The sequence below is a fragment of the Anabrus simplex genome, chromosome 14, assembly GCF_040414725.1.
Source record: "Anabrus simplex isolate iqAnaSimp1 chromosome 14, ASM4041472v1, whole genome shotgun sequence".
Lineage (NCBI taxonomy): Eukaryota > Metazoa > Arthropoda > Insecta > Orthoptera > Tettigoniidae > Anabrus > Anabrus simplex.
Genome location: NC_090278.1, coordinates 78,982,322 through 79,006,140, shown reverse-complemented (window position 1 = coordinate 79,006,140; position 23,819 = coordinate 78,982,322). Strand labels below are relative to the sequence as shown.

The following is a 23,819-nucleotide window of genomic DNA, read 5'->3' as shown; positions in this document are numbered from 1 at the left end:
CTATTGTTGAGAGTGAAGGAGAATTTCCTGTTTTGTATGTTTATCAGGAACTCAAGGGAGACTTCATTAGTTAGTCAGAACATAGAAAAATGAGAACTCTTAACGTTTCACTTTACTTTGTCCTGCCTGCTGGCTCTTCAGAAATGTGTGCACGTGTGTTTTATATTCAGGAATCATTCAAGAAGAACACTTTCGCACTGCAAGATGTGTGGTTAAGGTTATTTTTATATGTATAACTTTTGTTTTCTCAACGATTCATTTGTTTCTATACTCGTCCCTGTTTTTATCTCCTTGTAAGATGTGTATTGTTTAATGTAACGCCTTGTGTAATATAAATGCCTAAATGCTTGGCTATTCCCACATTTTGGCTGATGATGACGCAAACCAGCGTTGAAACTAGTTCCAAGTACAAATACATGTTATAAATAAACTATAACATTTTTGTATTGAAAAGGTGGACCGTTTTAAGTTTTCCTATCATCCTTCCTCAGTTCAATACGGACAAAAATGAAATTCCTAGGTTTAAATCAATAGCTGCAGTCGCTTAAGTGCGGCCAGTATACAGTATTCAGGACATAGTGGGTTCGAACCCCACTGTCGGCAGCCCTGAAGATGGTTTTCCGTGGTTTCCCATTTTCACACCAGGCAAATGCTGGGGTTGTACGTTAATTAAGGCCACGGCCGCTTCCTACCCACTCCTAGCTTGTTCCTGTCCCATCGTTGCCATAAGAGCTATCTGCGTTGGTGCGACGTAAAACAGCTTGGAAAAAAAAAAAAAAAAAAAAGCAGTTTTATAATACCTAAAAATACTTATTAGTGCCTATTTTCCATTCTGATTCTATTTTTAGAGCCAATTTTCCAGTTTGACTAGTTTTTCCTTTGTTAGATTTGAATTTTGATTTTAATTGTGATATTTTACACTATATCATAATAATGGTCTACTGTGCCATTATTTTTAAAGAGCATGCAACTTAAAGGTCAACTATGATACTTACGAGTCCGTATAAAACACTGCAAGGAGAGTTAGCAACCCCTTCCTCTTTACGAGATTTGGAAAGCCCAGCAGTTAGTGACACAGTGCGAACGCCATTCTCTTTACCTTTCTTTTTCTTCTTTTATGACCACATAGGATCACTTTAGTCAGTCCGTTGTTCAGGTCTCTTTGAAGGGATTGTTAGGGCTTTGCGGTCCTCCCAGTACTTCTTCAGACGCTCCGATCTTCGTGCCCTTTCCTCAGTTGAAAATATGCGTGTTGTTTGTTTGTTTTGTGTAAGGGTAAAGCGGAGGTTTGTATTCTTGAGTTTTGTATTCAATTTTATCTTATTTGTGGTGTCTTCTGTTGTAAGGCCTATTTCCTTCAGATCCTCTCTTACTTCTCTGATCCATTTACATCCTGTTGTATTTTTTGAGACGAGATTGTGTTGTACTAGTTGTTTCAGAAGTCTTGAATCCTGCATCCTCATGATATGTCCAAAGAATCCCAGTCTCCTTTTACGCATAGTATCTGTAATGGGTTCTAGCTGTTTGAATTTGAATTGAATTGAATTTATTGAACTGAACATAACAGGCTTTCGCCCAGTTACAATGTTCCCATATACAAATCAAAATAAACACTCACAGACTATTTATAGCTAGGCACTAACTACTTACTACTTAACTACTTCGAAATCTACTATGTAGCATCTTGCACATGGGCGGATCGCCAGCTCCATATGCAACACACCACCTAACTAAACTAACTACTTTACTACATAAATATATACTAACTCTAACCTAAATCTGTCTGGCCACGACATCACCCCTGGTGAGGAACTGCTACCACCCTTCCCTGGGATGTCATGACCAGACATGTCTCATGAGGCTCGGAAACCGATACCTCATAGACCCTTTAAGCTGTCAATGTTATTTCCTCACCACTCCTTCCTGTGACAGCTCACATGTGTGCGGATTGCCTAGCTCCACATGTAGGCTGTCACACCTGTATTTCACTGCCGAGACGGATTCCATAACTCGGCTCATCTTTCACTGTCTCATTGACAACTTACTTCCTCTAACCTACCACTATTAACTACTTTACTCTACTCTACATGTGCAGACGTACTGAATCAACACTTTGGCTTGAGATAGGTCAGGCCTATCTCCCCCTCTCCCAACTCTACTGTACGTCAGCAGCCAAAAACAAACAAACAAACTAACAAACCAAACTAAAATAAAACTAAAATAAAATAAAACGGGCAGACAAACAACCAACAACCTCATTAAAAGGTATACAGTACGGCTTACATATCAATGAATTGAATCTACTAAATAGAAATATACGATACCTAAGGAACAAAGGAACAAAACTGAACAAATATAAAAACGGAACATAATACTAAACTTATAATTATAGTCGCCCTTGCTTATTAGTGAGTTATACTATATAATGTTCCATATCTGTGAATAAATCGAATATATTATGTTGTATGTCTTCCGCTCTCTTCGCTAAGCGCCAGCCAGCCGCACGCACGCAAGCGTGGATCATTCGAGACTCGACGCGCAGTCTTCAGTGCGCGTGTCTGTTACGTCGTGTGCAGTATATAAGGAGCTCCCTGTCTGTCACTCATGAGGATTCTCCCCATTGTCCTGCTCCAGAATACACTGAACGTCGAACACGGAGGCTACTCCTCTTAAAAATGTGTCTCGACTAGGTGGACGGAATTCTGGTAGTATGAGGTTTCACCTCAGGTCACTACTCCACTTTCCTGTTCCTTCATCCATGTCGAGCCCCGATGTTTTATGCCACACATACCCAAGCTCACTCAAGCTCCGACACACACATTAGATTCTCTAATTATGAACATAGCTTTCATTTGGTACAAGCTTATGAACTCAGACACTTCAAGTTAGAAGGAACTCTCTTAGCTAATCCATGCTAGTGCAAATGATAGTTTTCAACTATCACGAACTATTCCTTTCCCAAGAACTATCTTTTCAAGATAGCAGTGAGTGTAAATACATTCAGAGTGTACATAGTGTATAGAAACAGAAACTCTCTCAAGATTAATCATCTACTTTGCTTCAAGACAATTTTATGTTTTATTCCTGTACATACTGTAGAATTCTGTGTGAAGCAAATAAATAAGTTGTGTTCTTGTAAACCTTATCTTGTTTACAACATATTAATTCCACACGGCCGATTGAAAACAATGAACGGACATCGCCCCCTCCCTCCCCCCCCATCCAAGGATGGCCACTAATAGGGGGAGAGACCTTCCGATCATCGCATCCATCGCTAACACATGTCACTGGTTCTGTTCAATTTCGAACTGTAACTCACTTGTAACTTGTACCATATTCAATTATAATTTACTACCACAGACATATTCATTAATAGTTACTTACATATATCTTTGAACGTAACTACATGTAATTATCTCTGTTTTCTTTACATTTTTTTTTTCCAAATACCTCTCATAATATTAAATAATTTGGCTATCTTTCCCGGTTTCTTCCATTCTCTGTTTAATAGACTTGAGAGTGTGTACAGTTCATTTTCATTTAGAATTTTATCCAGTTCTTTCCTTTCTATGTATTTCTCTCTAATGTTTCTTGTTTCTTTGCAGTCCTTAATCAAATGAGCCATTTCCATATTTGAATTACATAAAATACATTTATTTTAGTCATTTTTTTCTCTTAAAGCTTTATTTTCATACACTCCCATCAACCACCAGATTATTCCTCTCATTTCCCTTTTTGTTAACATTTGTTTCCTTATTGTCATATTCTCACTTATTTTACAAAATTCTATTAGTGTTCTCTTACTATTGCATTCTGTCCTAATTGTTTGTCTTTCTATATCTTTCACTCTTTGAACTACTTTCTTATGCAATCTCCTGTCATCCCTTTCAGTATTAGTCACCCAGTATGATCCCATTCCTATGTACTCTAGAAGCTTCTTCACCCCATCCACCCAGTAGCCTTCGTTTAAATGTTTCATTTGGTGATGGTAGGCTAAGCCTAATATTTCACCACCTTCCCCAGTCTTTAATCTCAACCAATACTTGACTATTCGCTTAGCAATCTCAGCTCGCATACTCACCCCTTCACACGTCATTCTTACTCCACTGTTTGCAGTACAGTTAGGTAGTCCCATAATTATTTTGGCAAATTTGCTAACGATTACATCTAATGCTACAATTCCCTGATCTATTCCCCAAATTTCTGATCCATACAGTACTTTAGCTTTAACTATTGCATTAAATATATTTTCTTGGATTTTGTATTCTACGTTAGGCATCCTTTTATCTAATATTTTGCTACTAGCCAAGGCACTTATTCCCCTCATTTTTGATCTTTTTATTTGGTCAGACCAGTTTCCATTATTCTAACTTTGTCCTACCCATCCACCACTGTTCACTCTTAGAATGCTTAACACCCCTTTTACATGCCATTACTCTGGTTTTCTGTGGATTAACCTTTAAATTCCACTCTTTGCAGTAATTCTCTACCTCATTAATACTATTTTGCATCTTGCTGGGTGTTAATCTAGCTGTTTGTACACGACTTTGTTAGGTATTAACCGCCACTGTCCATCTTTCTGGTATTTTTTGTTGATGCAGGTTTATTACCTTTATAAATATAACTTTCTCTAATCTTGGAATTTCATCTTTCGCTAGAACAACAGCTGAACATCTGGTATGTGTGGTCTGTTGGTCTTTAGAGCTCGACATGTTCGCTTGAAGAAAACGTAATGCCGAAAATAAAATCATCTAAATTATCATTAATTTGACAGTGGCTCCTTGAATTTCCCAATTACTCGACAGAGTTTTGGTGTTTTCTTGATATCTGCTCAATTATATATATCTGCCTATCATTCATTTTAGTGCTTAAATATAGCAGTTAAGGAGCCTATGTTAGGCGCCTAAAACATTACCTTTTTGAACCTTAACTTCCGCTGTCTATTTATACAATAAGAAAGTAGAGGACGGTACTTTAGACATTCCTACAAATAGAAATACAGTCGAGACCAGTTGTGACGACTCTGAAGGGACCATTAGTAATTATAAGCGGTAGTCGCACAAACTTGTTGTTGTTGTTAAAAATGTCATCTGTATATTTCAGATTGCACGCTTACATGGTTAATTAACAGATTAAAGTTAAAACTTCAAAGAACATAACTAAAATAAGAACGGTATTTGTGGAGTGGGTCCGAGAGGAATTTTTCTTCTGTTGTTTACACGTTACGTACATTATCAATATGTCAGCAAAATATAAAATAATGAGGAAAGAAGTAGCAACAATGTAAATTGATCAATAATGTCGCACACATTTTCTTGGCTAATAAACAAGATGTTCTCTCCGTCCTGATCAATAATGTCGCACTCAGTTTCTTGGATAATAAACAAGATGTCCTCTCCGTCCTGATCAGTAATGTCGCACTCAGTTTCTTGGCTAATAAACAAGATGTTCTCTCCGTCCTGATCAATAATGTCGCACACAGTTTCTTGGCTAATAAACAAGATGTTCTCTCCGTCCTGATCAATAATGTCGCACACAGTTTCTTGGCTAATAAACAAGATGTTCTCTCCGTCCTGATCAATAATGTCGCCCACGGTCTTGGCTAATAAATAATATGTTCTCTCCGTCCTGATCAATAATGTTGCACACGGTCTTGGCTAATAAATAAGATGTCCTCTCCGTCCTGATCAGTAATGTCGCACTCAGTTTCTTGGCTAATCAACAAGATGTCCTCTCCGTCCTGATCAATAATGTCGCACTCAGTTTCTTGGCTAATAAATAATATGTTCTCTCCGTCCTGATCAATAATGTCGCACACATTTTCTTGGCTAATAAATAAGATGTTCTCTCCGTCCTGATGAATAATGTCGCACTCAGTTTCTTGGCTAATAAACAAGATTTCCTCTCCGTCCTGATCAATATTGTCGCACTCAGTTTCTTGGCTAATAAATAATATGTTCTCTCCGTCCTGATCAATAATGTCGCACTCAGTTTCTTGGCTAATAAACAAGATTTCCTCTCCGTCCTGATCAATAATGTCGCACACATTTTCTTGGCTAATAAATAATATGTTCTCTCCGTCCTGATCAATAATGTCGCACACATTTTCTTGGCTAATAAATAAGATGTTCTCTCCGTCCTGATCAATAATGTCGCACTCAGTTTCTTGGCTAATAAACAAGATTTCCTCTCCGTCCTGATCAATAATGTCGCACTCAGTTTCTTGGCTAATAAATAAGATGTCCTCTCCGTCCTGATCAATAATGTCGCACACAGTTTCTTGGCTAATAAATAAGATGTCCTCTCCGTCCTGATCAGTAATGTCGCACTCAGTTTCTTGGCTAATCAACAAGATGTCCTCTCTGTCCTGATCAATAATGTCGCACTCAGTTTCTTGGCTAATAAATAATATGTTCTCTCCGTCCTGATCAATAATGTCGCACACATTTTCTTGGCTAATAAATAAGATGTTCTCTCCGTCCTGATCAATAATGTCGCACTCAGTTTCTTGGCTAATAAACAAGATTTCCTCTCCGTCCTGATCAATAATGTCGCACTCAGTTTCTTGGCTAATAAACAAGATGTTCTCTCTGTCCTGATCAATAATGTCGCACTCAGTTTCTTGGCTAATAAACAAGACGCTCTCTCCGTCCTGATCAATAATGTCGCACACATTTTCTTGGCTAATAAATAAGATGTTCTCTCCGTCCTGATCAATAATGTCGCACTCAGTTTCTTGGCTAATAAACAAGACGCTCTCTCCGTCCTGATCAATAATGTCGCACTCAGTTTCTTGGCTAATAAACAAGATGTTCTCTCCGTCCTGATCAATAATGTCGCACACAGTTTCTTGGCTAATAAATAAGATGTCCTCTCCGTCCTGATCAATAATGTCGCACACAGTTTCTTGGCTAATAAACAAGATGTCCTCTCCGTCCTGATCAATAATGTCGCACACAGTTTCTTGGCTAATAAACAAGATGTTCTCTCCGTCCTGATCAGTAATGTCTCACTCAGTTTCTTGGCTAATAAACAAGATGTTCTCTCCGTCCTGATCAATATTGTCGCCCACGGTCTTGGCTAATAAATAATATGTTCTCTCCGTCCTGATCAATAATGTTGCACACGGTCTTGGCTAATAAATAAGATGTCCTCTCCGTCCTGATCAATAATGTCGCACACAGTTTCTTGGCTAATAAATAAGATGTTCTCTTCGTCCTGATCAATAATGTCGCACTCAGTTTCTTGGCTAATAAACAAGATGTTCTCTCTGTCCTGATCAATAATGTTGGACACGGTCTTGGCTAATAAACAAGATGTCCTCTCCGTCCTGATCAATAATGTCGCACACAGTTTCTTGGCTAATAAACAAGATGTTCTCTCCGTCCTTATCAATAATGTCGCACACAGTTTCTTGGCTAATAAACAAGATGTTCTCTCTGTCCTGATCAGTAATGTCGCACTCAGTTTCTTGGATAATAAATAATATGTTCTCTCCGTCCTGATCAATAATGTCGCACTCAGTTTCTTGGATAATAAATAATATGTTCTCTCCGTCCTGATCACTAATGTCGCACTCAGTTTCTTGGCTAATAAACAAGATGTTCTCTCTGTCCTGATCAATAATGTTGCACACGGTCTTGGCTAATAAATAAGATGTCCTCTCCGTCCTGATCAATAATGTCGCACACAGTTTCTTGGCTAATAAACAAGATGTTCTCTCCGTCCTGATCATTAATGTCGCACACATTTTCTTTTCTAATAAATAAGATGTTCTCTCCGTCCTGATCAATAATGTCGCACTCAGTTTCTTGGCTAATAAACAAGATGTTCTCTCTGTCCTGATCAATAATGTCGCACACGGTCTTGGATAATAAACAAGATGTTCTCTCCGTCCTGATCAGTAATGTCGCACTCAGTTTCTTGGCTAATAAACAAGATGTTCTCTCCGTCCCGATCAATAATGTCGCACTCAGTTTCTTGGCTAATAAACAAGATGTCCTCTCCGTCCTGATCAATAATGTCGCACTCAGTTTCTTGGCTAATAAACAAGATGTTCTCTCCGTCCTGATCAATAATGTCGCACTCAGTTTCTTGGCTAATAAACAAGATGTCCTCTCCGTCCTGATCAGTAATGTCGCACTCAGTTTCTTGGCTAATAAACAAGATGTTCTCTCCGTCCTGATCAATAATGTCGCACACGGTCTTGTCTAATAAATAAGATGTCCTCTCCGTCCTGATCAATAATGTCGCACTCAGTTTTTGGCTAATAAATAATATGTTCTCTCCGTCCTGATCAGTAATGTCGCACTCAGTTTCTTGGCTAATAAATAAGATGTTCTCTCCGTCCTGATCAATAATGTCGCACTCAGTTTCTTGGCTAATAAATAAGATGTCCTCTCCGTCCTGATCAATAATGTCGCACACAGTTTCTTGGCTAATAAATAAGATGTTCTCTCCGTCCTGATCAATAATGTCGCACTCAGTTTCTTGGCTAATAAACAAGATGTTCTCTCTGTCCTGATCAATAATGTCGCACACGGTCTTGGATAATAAACAAGATGTTCTCTCCGTCCTGATCAATAATGTCGCACAGTTTCTTGGCTAATAAATATGTTCTCTCCGTCCTGATCAATAATGTTGCACACGGTCTTGGCTAATAAATAAGATGTCCTCTCCGTCCTGATCAATAATGTCGCACACGGTCTTGGCTAATAAACAAGATGTTCTCTCCGTCCTGATCAATAATGTCGCACTCAGTTTCTTGGCTAATAAACAAGATGTTCTCTCTGTCCTGATCAATACTGTCGCACACGGTCTTGGATAATAAACAAGATGTTCTCTCCGTCCTGATCAATAATGTCGCACAGTTTATTGGCTAATAAACAAGATGTTCTCTCTGTCCTGATCAATAATGTTGCACACGGTCTTGGCTAATAAATAAGATGTCCTCTCCGTCCTGATCAATAATGTCGCACAGTTTCTTGGCTAATAAACAAGATGTTCTCTCCGTCCTGATCAATAATGTTGCACACGGTCTTGGCTAATAAATAAGATGTCCTCTCCGTCCTGATCAATAATGTCGCACACGGTCTTGGCTAATAAACAAGATGTTCTCTCTGTCCTGATCAATAATGTCGCACTCAGTTTTTTGGCTAATAAACAAGATGTTCTCTCTGTCCTGATCAGTAATGTCGCACTCAGTTTCTTGGCTAATAAACAAGATGTTCTCTCTGTCCTGATCAATAATGTCGCACACGGTCTTGGCTAATAAACAAGATGTTCTCTCTGTCCTGATCAATAATGTCGCACACGGTCTTGGCTAATAAACAAGATGTTCTCTCTGTCCTGATCAATAATGTCGCACACGGTCTTGGCTAATAAACAAGATGTTCTCTCCGTCACCCCAGCGTCAGTGGGTAGGGTCTGACACATCCCACTCTGATGAGTCTAGTGTCAGACCTAAGACGAAACGCTGGTTAATAGAGCAAACGCCTGAAAAGCCTTACATCTGATATGTTTTTGACATTTTTGACATGCTCTATTGGTGAAAAATATCTAATTCCCTCCATGGGAATTTAGAATTTTCCATTCTGATCAGTAATGTCGCATACGGTCTTGGCTAATAAACAAGATGTTCTCTCCATTCTGATCAATAATGTCGCACTCAGTTTCTTGGCTAATAAACAAGATGTTCTCTCCGTCCTGATCAATAGTGTCACACAGTTTCTTGGCTAATAAACAAGACGCTCTCTCCGTCCTGATCAGTAATGTCGCACACGGTTTAGGCTAATAAACAAGATCTCTCCGTCCTTCCAGATTGTAGAAATCGTTGAATGTGATACAATTCCTTTGCTACGCTGACGTTTCTTTCCCCATTTTATCTTTCGTTTGCGACATTTTCAAAGTGATTCTTGCATTGACTGTTTAACAGACAGACTGATTTTTTATCTACAATATAGTGGAAACAAGAGTTTGAAAAGAAACTTTACATTGTTGTCAACAATCTGCAAATACATAACGAACAAAAATAAACATTGGACATTACAGTCAACACATTTCTCTGAAAATGTGATAAAAATACGCTATTTTATACAATATGTTGTAATAAGTTATGTCGTGCCAAGCTTTTTTTTAAAAAAAATAAAGGGCTTATATAGGATTTAATCCTAGAATACTAACCTTATTTCGCCACACATAATTACTAATCCTTCGTAAATTTGACTACTCCAATTTATAATTGTTATATTTTCTACGTAACAGCTTATATTCGGCAAAATTTTGGTTATTTAGAGTTCCTATAGTGTCGTAAACTTAACAGGAATCAAAATAGGTAGATATTAAATAATTTTATGCGATTATTTATTAAATATAGAAAACTTGACACACACAAAATATTAAATGAACACGTTTTATAAGAAGTGAATTTTATAACACAATATATTCAAATAAACCCTTAAAATTATGAATGTGGGTTATTTACATCGCAAAGAAACCAAAACTACCAAGAAAATAAATAAAATAAGTATAAATGTAAAAAAGGCGTGAAGATACATTATACTTATAAGTTCACACTATCACTAACCGTTCGTCAATATGACGACACCCATCCAATTATTACAAGAATGAGCAAAGATATCAACAATCGCACCTGCCACAGTCAATAACTGTTTGAAAAAATCAGCTACACAAAACGGCGGCAGGCACGCATGCGCGGAAGGCAATGAACTACCGTTCTGCTACCTACCGTCGTAAAATTTGCGAAGGGTTAGTGTTCTCGGGTTAAACGGACCATTAGGTTTCACCATTATATCCAATATGTCCTTAAAAGCGATGTCGCATTAAACGGTTTTGACTGTACTTAAATCTAACATACAATAAGAGTGTAATTGATCCATCTTATTCAATACAAAGTATGTTGCTAAAACTATAGTTTGTACTTCACCATGTGTATATCTTTGTTCATTTGTCCTATTTTGGCTGATGATGATATCCAAGACATTGAAACCGGTACCAAATAAATAATGTGATTTTGAATTAGCAACATACTTTGTATTGAATAAGGTGGATCAATTACGCTCTTCTTTATTGTATGTTAGTTCCATTCAGTACTGACCAAAGATAAAATTTTTAATATTGAATGTACTTAAATCGTCAGTACAGAGTGAAAAACCTTGACATGGATTTTTTATCATATCTGAGAGGTCTAACTAATATTTCTTGCATTATAGGTCAGCAAGTCTTCTCTGATTTGCCAATGGAATGGACTTGGAACCCTCAGATTGGCGAAGTTTTAAAATGATGGTGAGTGCTTGTTCATTGTATTTTATTAAATTGACTGTTAATGGCCTGTGATTCTTGTAACAGTGCTTGGTTGTTGTTGATGTTTGCAGCTGGTCAGGAATTATGGAGAGTTATTGTGTTGACTATTCATTACATAAAATCAGCTTCATGGTCCGTATCGCACTTCAATAGATTCACAATGAAGTATTTAATTTATTTTCCACCTAGTCGATACAATGATTGCTTAAGGCAATTTTTAATGGTCAAAAGTGGTACATGTTTCCAACATCTTCAGCCACATAACACTGTTTAGATGAAAAATATATAAAATTGACAAAGTAATGCTTTAGAGGAAGTGTCCTTAAAATTAACATAAGATTAGATGAAAAATATATAAAATTGACAAAGTAATGCTTTAGAGGAAGTGTCCTTAAAATTAACATAAGATTACTGTAGTTAATTTTAAGGACACTTCCTCTAAAGCATTACTTTGTCAATTTTATATATTTTTCATCTAAACAGTGTTATGTGGCTGAAGATGTTGATAATATACGAAACATGTACCACTTTTGACCATTAAAAATTGCCTTAAGCAATCATTGTATCAACTAGGTGGAAAAAAAATTAAATATTTTGACTATTCATGTCACAAAAATAGCTTGAAGACAGGGGATGTGTATAAAACTGGCTCATTAATATAAAGTCATCATCATTAAACCTTCCAGGATATTTTGCTTGCAAAAACCTTTCTCCCAGAACTGGAGAGTTTATCATAAAAACAGGAGAGATTCAGTAGGAGCAGGGTGGGGGGAGGATGTGCATGCTAGTGAAAGAAGAATTTGTTAGCTACAAAAATGTTAAGGATGAGAAACATGAAATTCTAGATGTAAGGCTCATCTCTAAAATTAATAGGTAACGCTTTTGGGGTGACGCTGATGCAGAGTTATTTGATAAAATAATCAGCTTTGTGGAGAATGACACAGAAAGGGACTGAATTGTCTCAGATTATCTCAAATGTTATATGGGAAAGAAATGTGAATGACGGAAATTATGACCAACAAATGGAAACTAAGTTAATCTGCGAAGCACAGAAAACAGAAATACTTAGTCAGCAATATGTAAAGATAATTGGATGTAAGCATGTCTAATATCCAGGTGGAGGAAGTAGATTTATCTATGATAACAAAGATATTTACAAAAAGGTGTAAAAGTTAAAAACTAGAAAAGCAGCTGGAATTGATGAGTTTTCTAGGATAAACTAAAAGCAAGGGCTGCCACATTGGACAAAGTGCAATGTTTGCATATGTATTATAAATATAAATGAAACATCACAGTTTAAAAGTACATCCACAAATCTGTCCTTTTAACAAACATAGCTAAAGCTGCGGAAAGTTTCACATTTATATCCGGTAGTGGAGGTATCGCCTCTTCTGGCTTGCAATGGAAGAAGACGTTGTTGGTGTAGTTGGTGCCCAAGTATTGTAATATATACCATAAGGGCTGCAAGGGCTACTTTCTTCATAATTCAGAGTCTGTCTTTTAAACCCAGACCGAGTGCACGGTTTTTGTATTCTGCGCTACAGCAGCTGCCTCAGCCCAACTTATGTCGCGTGTGGCCGCCCGCCTTGCCTTAAGTATGTATACAATCTTATATGAAATCTTACCTTATAAAAGATGCTGGAAGCGTCATTCTTCATAATGAGGGACCGGGACTTCATAAACACCATTAGGATTTTCTGCATACCAATAGCGAGATTTATGACTGTTCACGCGACCATTAAGACGAAGCTAGGCCTAACCTGAAAAGAACACAAGCTGTGGATCAAATAAATGATCATTCAGTGACGCAAGATACCACTCACTGTTGTGGCTGGATCAGCAGGTTTAAAACAATGGGCCCGTGTAAACCTGTACGGTTTGATGTGTAACAGCTTTGTAGCTCTGTGTGAAGAAGAAACCGAAACCCCTACTTGTGCTAATTTTGTGAGTCATTTAGAGTCAGTGACCGTTCAGGATTTGCGCCAATGTCATCTAGCTTTTCCTCTGTTAAAACTGTTCGTGTGTGTGCATTTTTTTTTTTTTTTTTTTTTGAGCACTGAGTCAGTAATTTCAAATTTATTTACAATTACATGAATCTGTGCTCATGAAGGTGACACTTCACCAGGAAATTGCTGAACAAATGCACCACGTACCCGTCGAGCTGACTCGTACTTAAACTAACTTTTACATATGAAAATACGGTGTTACAATGATAACTGTTTCACCATGTTAACAGCTGAGACTCAAACTGGCTCTTGATGCTAGGTCGAACACGTGCATGCTCCTTACAAGGTCAACAACTATCCGCATGTCTTCCGTACAGCTGCTTAGGTCTCGGAGAGTAGAAACGCCACTGGACGGTCCGGATTTATAAGAGAGACCCTGTACTGTTAGGCAGTGTTCTCCCTAGGACCTTTTTAATGGCCGCACCGCCCTGCCGTTTTTACAGACCGCCCAGCTGATATAATCTAGATATGTGCTATTTACATAATATTAATACATATTTGAGCCATTGGGTGCACCAAATTAGCATGTAAATACTGTAAAACTGTTAATTTAAATGATAAATCATTATTGTTAGCATAATTGCATCAATTACATCGGAGATAAAATGTTTAGCTCGACCACGACGTAGTGTCGCGCGCGAGCGGGGTCTGGATTAGCGTAGAATCGCATGCAAGCCCTCTATTCCGCAAAATGTCACAAACCCACATCGCAGTCCACTTGTCCACAGCTACCGAGTGGTAGGCCTTCGTCCGCTGTTGCATGATTTGGAAGGAGCATTTGAACATTAGAAGTTCAAAATACTCTGTTATATCTTGTTCGTGATAACTCAATAGTTTGTGTTTACCTGTCTGATATAATTGTTCATGCTTTGAGGGGGATGAATTGATTTTTTTTTTTTTTTTTCATATTGAAGTTTTACGTAGTATTCCTCGCCCGGCTACTCATTCCTGCCACCCGGCTGACAAAATTTTCTGGGGAGAACACTGCTGTTAGGTATATGCAACCTTTTCCAATGGTAATTTTAAGGAAGGATACTATGGTTCCCTTTGTGCCGACCATGCATCCGATAAAGTCAGTCCTCTTGCTTTTATGTCTTTCAAAGCAATGGGGGACAGTCGGATTGTACACTCTTTGTTTCTCTTAGTACAGTTCCATAGGTTGGTACGTTTTTGTATGCATTGATATCTGTACACTGTGCACTTCTTTTATCAGCTAGACCATGAAGTTCCTCGTGAACAGTATGCCCAACGTCATTAAGCCCTGTTGCAATCGGTGATCAGATTTGGTAATGTCTACTGTATTTACAAAAAATAACAATTTTAATCCCACCTAATCAATACATTAATTACCATTAACTCATTCAAAGGTTTTAGGACTAGTTTCAATCAATGTAATGATAATCTAGATTAAATCAAAACAAGATTAAAAAAAAACACACAACCAGAATGAAACACATAATGGCGGAATGTCTGTTTAAAGAGGTCAAATGGGACTGTGGAAGTCCTGTAAGGAAGAATACAATGAGCAAGAGATATATGTTGGCTTAAAATCTTGATGTCTAAATAAAATAAAGCAACAACCTCACTTTAACTTAAATTCCGCTGAACTGTTGTTGAACGTATAAAGTGTGTCCAGGCACATCAGATTGTGTGTCGGATTGATACTGGTTGACTGTATAAGGCTTCTGCGTGTAGCTGAAGTCTTCTATTTATATCCAGGTTGTAATGGCTTCCAAAGTAGTGCTGAACGAGGAAACGTTAAGTCTTAAAGGGATATCCTAGTTGTTGAGTGAAAACGTAAAGCCACGTTGATCAACCCGCTGAATGATGTGTGCGATAGGATATCTAAAAAGAGACCAAATGACCGTGACGTAGGAAAGCTGATAGAAAGATGTATTCAGAAAAGGAAGAAAAAAAAAGTGTGATGATTTCAAGATGTTTTAACTGAAGATATAAGTGGCAAGTAGCTTCCTATAGGAATATTTTGAAGCGATGATTTCGAGACCAGTTCTGGGAGGCCAAATTATGCTATTTTTCTCCTACAGTGATGCAGTATAATTTGATAGGATGAGTCTCATGTCAAACAATCCTATTATCATCATTTGATCACTCAACAAATTATAATGAAAGCACTGTTTTAGGATATCACAGGTCTGTCCAAATCATAATTTTGAAACGAAAGGAGCTACCTCTAGAATGTAGATATATTCCTGGGTCTCCGAGAAACTGGTTTAATTCCTTGTAGTAAAAAAAAAGAAACTTATTTAAAAATAATGTTTGAAGCCTTGTTTTTTTATTTCCCCCATCTCTTTTGTTGTTAGCCATGCAAATAATAAGGAATTAAGCTTTAAGAAAATTTGATTTGGAAACAGAATAATTTTTATTTGAGTTTCTGTAGTTAAAACCTGGTTGGAAGAATAATTTGAGAAATCTCTTTCTGTGCTTTATGCTGACTGGTTTCAGACTTTCTTTCAGTTTTTCTTCCTTCCAGTCCTTCAAGTTCTCTTGATTGCTTTGTTTGTTCCAATGATATGCCTAACATTTTCACATGTTCCTACATTGTAATGGAGGTATTCAAGAGAATTTTATCATTTTGAAGCAGGTATGGACAACCTTCTTGAAGCAGTGTGTGGATGTAGAATTTTAACCGTGTTGTGTTTTGGTACAAAAGTACATTTATTATATTCGATCCCCAAGGAAGTACGAACAAAATCTTTGGCTAATTTGTTTATTTTCTCTCTCATTTAGCTCTTTGGTTAGAATGTACATTATTTTACAGATGATATTGCCTTTAGTGGAGCTTTAATAAAAGTAGGAAAGATCACAGCATGAAGATAAAATTCGTATTCAAGGGGACAAATTGGGGCAAATATTCATTTATAGGATGGGAGTACAGTAGAACCTCGATTATACGTTCCCGAAAACTACGTTTTCCCGGACTATTCGTTCAAATTATCTAGTCCGGCGCACATCCTAATTAAATCACGTTGTAAAAAGTCCTGCATTATCCGTTCCTCGAACAAACGATACCCCGGATGAATCGTCCAGAAATTTCAGTCCCATCATTGCTAAATCCTTGATCAAGCATTTTTCAAGAAACTGTACCTCACAAAAGGACAGCTATGGTATACTTATGGATCTTGGTGTTAACGTCCCGTCATTGCGATAATTAGAACAAGTACTGTACTGGAAAAGTGATTGGCGGTGACCTGTATAAGGGACCATTTTAGCATTGCATTCGGGTGGTATTGTTCAGAGATTGCTGGGAAATAATAAAACAGAGAGTGGCCACAACAATTGGAAGGAGACAGAGCGCATTTCGACAGCTCTACTTGAAGAATGAACGAGTTTCGTGAAATGTTCGTAGTTGTAAAACGTCTGCATTATGTCCAGGGTTAGATGTTCTTTTTTTTGTCGCCGAAGAGGTTTTCGGTATTTCCCTCAGGGCACTGTATAGTCACTAGGCTTTCAGGTAGGAATTGAAACTGCTCCTTCTTAACACAAATTTAGTATTTTAATATTATCACATACGATTGTGTTATCGAGACCAGAATAGATGTTGCACCTTACATACATAAAGCCATGGGAGGTTTTAGGATTGCCTATTACTGTTTTGGTCCTAATATAAGACTGGGAATTTTACGTTTTGTGTTAAAATGTTAACAAAAACCACAGTAGTTTTATTTGCGCACACTACATTTACCACTCATACTTTTACAGTGAGCACGCTTTCCAGCTGAGCTCAAGGCCATGAATAACTGCCATATCTGAAGTTTTGATGATATTTCTCTTTCCAATTTGATCATGATTAGTGATGGGTAGAAATGAATATAATGCATTCGAGAACTTTTGACAGTCGATACTTGCATTCAAAACCATATTCTCGAGTTCAATGTAAACTTTAAAAGTCTATCTGGGCCTAATTTATGCGGTACAAGATTTCCAGAAACTGATTATGAATAGTATTTGTATCTACTGTCCTTTATTTTATTAGATTAGAGAATTAAAAACTACTTGTGGTCGATTGTTGTTTGGCTTGTCGTTATTAGATTTTTCGAAGAGTTTGGCTGGTCAAAGTTGCTGAACTGAAAGAAGTTTTCACAGGAAACTGATGAAGTTCTCTGGTAAAACTGAATGTCAAGTTTCGAGATTTGTAACTCGTGTACCAGAAATTAATGTTTGAAGCCAGCCCTGCGGTCTAACTTGCCTGCCTCTCACCCGAGGGCCCGGGTTTGATTCCCGGCCATGTCAGGCATTTTTACCTGGATATGAGGGCTGGTTCCAGGTTCACTCAGCCTACATGATTACCCGTAATTGAGAAGCTATCTAATGGTAAGATGGCGACTCCGGTCTACAGAGCCAGGAATAACGGCCGAGAGGATTCGTCACATTGACCATGCGTCACCTCGTAATCTACAAGCCTTCGGACTGAGCAGCTGTCACTTGGTAGGCGAAGGCCCATTGGGGCTGTAGTTTGGTTTGGTGTAGGAGTATTTGTAAGTTTATTATTACCGTAAACATATTTAGGGTGATGTTTAGCCGAGTAGTTGATGGTTCATTCATTCCCGGATTTTCCGTTTTCACGTGTTGTACATTTTATTTCCGTGGTCCCGCCAAAAGCGGAGAATTGAGGTTCCACTGTAATTTATCAAGGAAAATGTTAAATGAAAAGGCTAGGTAAACAATTGATAGGTTATTTGCCACCTTTGCGACAGCTCTAAATGCAGATCGATGGATGATTGATTTCTTTTTGGATTTGAAGTGGACAAACGTAATTCAGTTTACTTGTAGGTGTATACTTATCGTGGCCAACAATGTCGCTGGTTTTGATCTTGTTTCGCTGTAGTCCACCTTATGCCCATATTACATGAGTATCTCGGAAATGGAGATAAGTTTTTTTAAACTGCGAAATTATCAAAGCGACTGAATAATGTTGAATCCAATCATAACAGTGTACAGAATATGTCAGGAGGAAGGAAATGCAGTTTGTGCATCTGTGTTGAAAAGTGTTGCCAACATTCAAGTAGATTTTACTAAATGCTTGCAAAAATTAAACAGGAAATAGGGGATGCTCAGCTGAACATTTTGGGATAGGAAACCAGAGGTGTACAAACTCCACATTTAACTTGCCCAAGCTAGCCGCACGTAAACAACAGCACAGACAGGCTGCTGCACTCCTGGCCAGGTCAAGCTCAGCCCAACTTGGGCAGGCTACAGGTTAGCTTGCTTGCTTGCTTGCTTCTTCCTGCTGCGTTAATCAATGTTTGCTCGTTCATTGTGCTGATATGAGACTTGTGTGAATGTTGTTACATGCCAGAATTTATATAGCATTCATTAACACAAATATTCTTTTGTATGGTTATTTAGTATTATGTTAGTCATTACACAGTTATGTTTACATTTATTTCGTAATTCAGACATCTTATGTAACTAATTAGCAAATAATATTTCTCTCTGTCAAAAGTAGTTACTTAATAAAAAGTAGGTTCTTTAAACGCCAGCCCCGTGGTGTAGGCGTAGCGTGTCTACCGCTTACCCGGAGGCCCCGGGTTCGATTCCCGGCCAGGCCAGGGATTTTTACCTGGACCTGACGGCTGGTTCGAGGTCCACTCAGCCTACGTGATTAGAATTGAGGAGCTATCTGACGGTGAGATAGCGGCCCCGGTCTAGAAAGCCAAGATGTAAAGTCGGCTCCTCATCACCCTCAAGATCAATTGTGGCTTCCTTAAATGGCTTAAGAAATGTTATAAGCAGGCCAGTAATATCCTGATCATAACCGAGCATTTCTTCAGAGGCACCCTCCTTCTCTAAAATAGTTCTCACAGCATCTATCTGGGAGTGAACTGATTGCAGCATGTCAAAATTACTCTTCCACCGAGTGGAAACATATGGTTTCAAAAATGACTGTAACCTCTTAAAGTACGAAACCAGAGATTTCACTGAATGTATAACAGCTAACATGTTAGGAACACTTTCTTTCAAATAGGGTTCGCTCAGAACATGCTTTAAGACTGTATTAATATGAGCCATGCATGGAATACACTTGTATATGCTGAGGGTCTTAACAATATTGCTTCCTTGGTCTGTTACAAATGTAATTTTACAAAAATCTTCATGAGAAACGCCAAGTCCTTTGAAACGATCTTCCAATTCACTGTAAATATTTTCACCAGTTTTTGGACAGTCAGGGAAGGCCAAACACATTAATGCATACTTACAGAGAGACCAATCTGCATTTATATGGTGCATTGTGACAGATATTTAGTGCACACCCTTGTAATTATCTGTCCACAGATCCGTGGTACTCGCACAGATACCAGATTGAATAGCATGCACTATATCAGGAAGCATTTTACTGCGCACTTTGTCCGCGAAGATTTGTACTTTCCTAGCAACTTTGACTCGAGTGGGTATAACATTTTTAATATCCACCGAGCCATGCGTTTTGCCCATTTCTATCAGCGTTTGCCCTAAATTTAAAAATCCTTCACCCTCAATAGTTGTAAACAGTCTCAAGTCCTTGGCGCACATTTCCACGCACTTGTCAGTCACCAAGTCCTTGTCCTCATTCAAAATATTTTTAGACTGTGGCACATTTGGGTCAAATTTGCAGACATGTCGCAGCATAATTGAGGTTCCTGAAAGGGAGTTGAGTAGCCTTTTGCAAAAATTGCATTGCGAGTACGCATGCACTCTCGCTTCGCTGACGCTGAAGCTAAGCTGCTTTGCTTGTTGCAGAGCAGCTTGAGGCAGGGAAGCCTGAAGTACATTTTATACACCTTTGTAGGAAACCCCGAAGTGAAAGGGGTTAAATATGTCTATCACAATGTTCTGGATTATTTACAGCGACGTTTTTACATGTATTCAGCTTTATATTATTTCCAGTGGGCAGAAAATTGGGTGTTCACAAAAACAGTAATAACAACATTAAGTAAAATGCTTGTCACTAGCTTAACTGCGCTGTTGGCTTGTAAATGTATCACGTTTTAGAATTGAATCTATCGAGTTCATGTTAGCGTTGATTCATCTAACTAAATAAATAAATCTATATGAAAACTCAGTACTTTACTGTACTTCTTTTGAAGGTGGTACATACACAGTGACCAAGCGAGTTGGCCATCCAGTTATGGGCATGCAGCTGTGTGATACTGGGTTCGAACTCCACTGATGATTTCCCATGTTTTCCCCACTTTGATACCAGGAAAATGCTGGGACTGTACCTTAATTAGGGCCGTTTCCTATCCCATCGTCGCCATAAGACCTATCTGTGTCGGTGCGACGTAAGGCAACTTGCAAAAAAGAAAGACATGGAATTCATTACCAGGATTGTAGTCGCCTGCGATTTGAAAGGGTACGCGGGTATCTGGTATGTGAATATTGTGCTTGTATTGAAGTTGGTGGCCGTTATTTTTTTGTGAGGCGCAAAGTTATACATAAACTCAGGTTTGTCAATGATATGGTACTGTAAAAGCTAGATGTAAATAAATTAACACGTTTAAGCTGGTTTCCAAAGAAGAATTTCCTGGCTCAACAACCTTAAAACCTGGTTCAACAAAATATCTGCAGAACTGTTCCGAATTTCAATGGATAAAGCCCGTATAGCCATGTTGATCGCCAGCGTCCGAGGCAGACAGGCACGCTAATAATAATAATAAGAAGAAGCTGGTTTCTCAGATACTACGTTCCTATCTCAAAATGTTTAGTAGAGCATGTCATATTTCCTGTTTAATTTTTGCATGCTTGTACTGAAAAAAAATCGTGTATGTATATTAGGTATGGTGTCAAAGTGACTCCCCACTAAGGCATGTGTGGCCAGTACATGTAGGATATCAGAGAGATCTCGTAGCTGTCTTGTAATTAACAACAATTTATTTGTACATTCCATTGAGGATCATGTTTCAATTTCAATTTAAAAAAAAACAAACAAAAAAAAAACACAGCTATTTAATGTTGAACTTTCAACTTCATTATTTGGACTCGTAGTACAGAGAGGAGAGAAGTGTTATGGATTGGAATATGTTCAATCATTTTCCAAATTCTTTGCATTTTTTTAAAGAAGAGATAGGGAAACTGCCAACTGGGTGACTGCACTAATTGCTGATCAGTGATGATTGATAGTGTAAATCTGAGTATATTACGAGGGCTTACCAATTTGTTGAACAAATCAGTGATAAGAAAGTTGTCCTTACTTGTTAGAAATGGTTTGTGATTTTTTTATCTAGTAGTACTGCCAACTCTTGCAAGTGTTGAACAGTTGTTATTGAAAATGGTACAGATAAACTGAACCTAAAGTTAATGAGCTTAAGAACTTACCCATCTTGGTTCAGTTAACATGTACATCCAACCCTTGCCCAGTTTCTTTACGCAGTTTGGTATGAAGAAAGTTCTTAAGACCGGGTGCTCTTTCTGATGTCAACCTCTTCAGAGGAGCTAATGAGATGAAATGAATGACGTGATAGTAGGAAGGGAGAGGGGTGAAACGCAGTGCTGGCACATAGCCTACTTCTGTTCAATAGCACCAAGCAGCCTGCTCAAGGCTCAACGTCCCCCATCTGACGGGCGAATCACCAGTGTCATATACCCTTACTCCATTTGAGCACTGCGGTGAGGTTTAGAATTTAATCCAGGCTTTTGGCACATAATCTAGTGATTAGAAATTGTATACCACCATCTCTCCTACCTGCCAACATGATGGTAATATTTTTTCCGAGCAGTGTAACTCGAACTGGCTAACCACCATAATGATCAACGGCCACCAGGCGGGCTATTTTGAGAAATGATCATTTACTAACACAAAATAAATTGTTAGTGTTTGGACCTCCCAGGAAGCTTGATTGAATACTGCAGTCTTTCATCATTGAAGAGTACGAGAGACCTACTCCAACCAAGCAAGTTGGCCATGCGGTTAGGACTGCGTAGCTGTGAGCTTCCACTTGGGAGATGGCGGGTTCGGTGCAGCCCTAAAAATGGTTTTCAGGCATTTCTCATTTTCATACCAGGCAAATCTTTGCATCGCCGAAAACCTTCAATGTATTTGTGTGATGTTAACACACTAGCAAAAAAGATGCCTACTCTAATGAGATAATAAGTCTCTTACGACTTACATTAGTTGAAGGTGTAATAAACACATACCCTTTCAATATCTCGTGCCAACAAAACCAGCGAAATAATGGTGCCATTTTAAACTGTGGTAAAATTAGGGTGATTCTGCAAGATTATTTCTTCACTAGTAGGCAATTATGAAACCTCTGACTCAGCACGCCAGACTCTCGCCACTGGTTTCAGTGCTTCAAATCGTGGTCACTCCATGTGAGATGTTTGCTGGACAAAGCAGAGGTGGGAGAGGTTTCCCTCTGGTTTCCTTCTCTTTCATTCCAGCAACACACTCTAATATTTCATCCATCAGTCATTAATCATTGCCTCAGAGGAGTGCGACAGGCTTCGGCAGCCAGCAAGGTTCCTACCCTCGCTGCTAGATGGGGGCTTCATTGTTCGCATTTGTGACTGTCAGATGACTGGGAACAGGCTGAGAATTTTCGTAGTAGGCAATTGTGTGCATTATATTTAGATATACACTTCCAGTTGTTGGCAGTACTGCTACGTTTAATATTGTAATAACAACAGCTTATCGTTGCATCTACGGAAACACCTGTGTGAAATATTTCCTCTTGAGATAACAAAACCAAACTGTTCAATACTGAAAGTTGCCTCAAAGAATTCTTTGATATCACACAGTCTTTGTAGGTGCTTCGATGATGTGTATAGAGCACTGCTATTGCACAAGTGGGGGAGTAAAAGTGCTCTCTTCTTGTGCAATAGCAGTACTGTATTGGATGTACTTAATATTAATCTTTCAAATTTTTTTTTTCTTGAACAGGAAAGTCCGTGATTCATAAAAGTTTCGACGCTGAACCTGGACACTTGAAATGAGGTGTTGGACTTAGGGTATATTTTTAAGCTGTTTTTCTGCTCAAAATGTCATTTTTCTTGCAAAATTTCATTATTTTTTGTAATTTTTTCTTAATTTCAATGAAATAATTAAGTTTTATAATTAAAATTTTTATTTTTGATGCATTTCTGAAAAATAAATGAAAAAAAAAAAACCTAAGTCCAAATTTCCATAATTTTGTATTCAGAATGGAAAACCTGAAATGTTAAAATTGCTTTTTATTTATTTAAAAATAGACAAAGCCAAAGCTGTTCTCTGAGCATTACAAATCAATTACAACTTCTTTTGTTACATGAAAAGGAAAGTATAAGGAGCATAATATATAAATAAGTCCTTTGTTCTTTCTATCCTTTATTACATAATTTTTTGAGTGTTACAATAAGTAATACAATTGATGATCAAGCCTGAGGAAAGAGACCAACTCTCTTTGTTTCATCACATGTTAAGTATGCTGAACATTCAGATTACTTTTTATGAACATTTCCAGACAAAACAAACTGTTCTCTGAATATAGGAAAACTGACAGTCACAATAGCAAATGT

At 38.0% G+C, this 23,819-nt stretch overlaps 1 long non-coding RNA gene across 1 annotated transcript in view; it reads left to right on the top strand.

Moving 5' to 3' along the window:
• LOC136885575 (uncharacterized) overlaps positions 1-23,327 on the top strand; it is a 47,224-nt gene extending 23,897 nt beyond the window's left edge. Inside the window, exons 4-5 of the long non-coding RNA XR_010861566.2 lie at positions 11,232-11,304; positions 23,206-23,327. This is a non-coding gene — a long non-coding RNA (uncharacterized lncRNA). The remainder of the gene's footprint in view (positions 1-11,231; positions 11,305-23,205) is intronic.
• Positions 23,328-23,819: the final 492 nt, after the last annotated feature.